This window comes from Anomaloglossus baeobatrachus, unplaced genomic scaffold, assembly GCF_048569485.1.
Source record: "Anomaloglossus baeobatrachus isolate aAnoBae1 unplaced genomic scaffold, aAnoBae1.hap1 Scaffold_2698, whole genome shotgun sequence".
NCBI classification, from domain to species: Eukaryota; Metazoa; Chordata; class Amphibia; order Anura; family Aromobatidae; genus Anomaloglossus; species Anomaloglossus baeobatrachus.
The window spans coordinates 122,501-125,000 of record NW_027442208.1 but is presented as its reverse complement, the minus strand read 5'-3'; positions in this window follow the sequence as shown (position 1 = coordinate 125,000).

Genomic DNA, 2,500 nt, shown 5'->3' with positions numbered 1-2,500 from the left:
CGCGGACTTCCGGAGGTGACGGGGCCCCGGGGGCCCGAGCGGGGCTCCATACAATCTCGCCTGAGAGTCCTTGGGACTTAGACGAAAAATCGAAATTTTCCTACTTCCATGATTTTCCGGGGGTGTCGGGGCCCTCGGGGGCCCGAGCGGGGCTCCAGACAATCTCTCCCAATGTTCCCCGGCAGTTGGGAGAAATCGGTCAAAAAAAAAAATTCCGTCAGACTTCCATCATCCGGGGGGGTGTCGGGGCCCTCGGGAGCCCGAGCGGGGCTCCAGACAATCTCTCCCAATGTTCCCCGGCAGTTGGGAGAAATCGGTCAAAAAAAAAAATTCCGTCAGACTTCCATCATCCGGGGGGGTGTCGGGGCCCTCGGGAGCCCGAGCGGGGCTCCAGACGATCTCTCCCAATGTTCCCCGGCAGTTGGGAGAAATCGGTCAAAAAAAAAAATTCCGTCAGACTTCCATCATCCGGGGGGGTGTCGGGGCCCTCGGGAGCCCGAGCGGGGCTCCAGACAATCTCTCCCAATGTTCCCCGGCAGTTGGGAGAAATCGGTCAAAAAAAAAAATTCCGTCAGACTTCCATCATCCGGGGGGGTGTCGGGGCCCTCGGGAGCCCGAGCGGGGCTCCAGACGATCTCTCCCAATGTTCCCCGGCAGTTGGGAGAAATCGGTCAAAAAAAAAAATTCCGTCAGACTTCCATCATCCGGGGGGGTGTCGGGGCCCTCGGGAGCCCGAGCGGGGCTCCAGACAATCTCTCCCAATGTTCCCCGGCAGTTGGGAGAAATCGGTCAAAAAAAAAAATTCCGTCAGACTTCCATCATCCGGGAGGGGCGTCGGGCAGCCTCGCAAGCCGAAAAGGGCTCCAGAGAATCACGCCGGAGAGTCCTTGGGACTTAGAAAATTTTTCAGACCGTTCAGACTTCCACGGTTGACGCCTCTTAACTCGAATCCGACGGGCAGTTCCACGCGTTTCGGCAGGTCCTCGGTTGCAGTACCCCAAAGCGGCCAGAGGGGGAGCCAAAGGAGCAAAAAAATCCGTAGAACCGGGATGGGGTCGAATTTGCCTGCCGCGTCCGCCCGGCAGTTCCAGGGGGGCGGGTAGTTGGCGGGACCGACCCGGCTTACGCGGGGGGGGCTCCCAACCGCCCAAAGACACTTCATCCCACGCCTCCGGGAGATATATGTGAGAGAAGAGCGCCTCTCCAGACTTCGAACGCTCCCCTCGACGAACCGGTACTCCGAGCGATGCGCGAACTGCGGCTCGGGGACCCCTTCCGGTTGCGGGTACGCGCTCTGGCCTCTCCCGCAGCTCCCGGTGGGGAGTTTGCCAGGCGCGGGGCCCGGAGTCAGAGCGCCCCCACGACGTACGCAGCCATCCGGCGGGCCCTGGGATGAAGGTTCCGGTCCGAAAGACCCCCTTCCCTTCTGGCCCAGCGTCGTCCTCTTCCGATCGATTTGGCGAAGCGCTCCCGGGCGGGGAGGTGGCGCCGCACGCTCGGCCCGGGCTCTGGAGCCCGCGCCGGTCACAGGCGAGCGGCCCCTTCCTCCCCCACACCCGGGGTTTCACCCTCCTTACGGTGGCGCGAGCGCGCCGGCCGCCCCCGCCCTCCCGAGGAGGCGGGCGGCCTCGCGGTGGCGAGTTTGAAACGACCCGAGCGTCGAAAAGCGGTCCGACGACCCGCACGGGCGAACGGCGGGGACCTACCCCGCGACTTCCCGGCCGTCTACCGGCGGGGGGGGGTCGCGCGAGGGGGCCCGTCGTCCGAATCGCTCCCCGTGCCGGGAAGCACAAAGATCTTCTCCGAGGGCGGCCTTTTTTCTCACGAGAGCTTCCCAGCGGGAAAGCGGCCGCGGCGGTTGGCGTTTCCACTCCGCCGCCGGGCTATCCCTTTTTTTCTTACCCCCGGTCTGTCCCGAGCCCCTACCCCCTACGGGGAGGAGACGACGGAGGCGCGGAGGGTGCGGCGCGGGTCCCTCGCGAGCGAAGGGTGTGTGGGGGCGTCCCCACCGGGGCCCGCGTACGCCTTCCGCGCTTCCCGACCGTCCTCCCCGAGGCGGCTCGGAGAAGGGGGAGAAGCGCGAGAGTAGAGAACGAGAAGGGAACCGAGGGTCCCGACGGAGAACCCGGCCGAAAAGGGAGCGAGGGCGAGAAACCCAGGGCGGAGGTAAAAAGAAAGGGGGCCCCCCACGCGCTCAGCTTCCCCCCTTCCCCGTCCCGTCGGCAGCTGGGACCGCCGCTGCAAAAGCCACGGGAGGCGAAAAGAAAAGCAGACAAAAAGTCCGTAGAGGTACGGGCGCGAGAGCGGGCGGAGGACTAAGCCGGTAGGGCGACGCCGACACGGCCAGGCCGAAGCATCCGGGGAGACTTCCGAGTCTCTCCCCGGTCGCGCCGGAGCCGCGGTGGACCCCGAAAGCCAGCCCCCTCTCCCGTCGACCCCGCGCCCATCCGCCGGTCGGGTCGAGGACCCCCGCGGCGGAGGCGGGACTAAGCCGGACGGA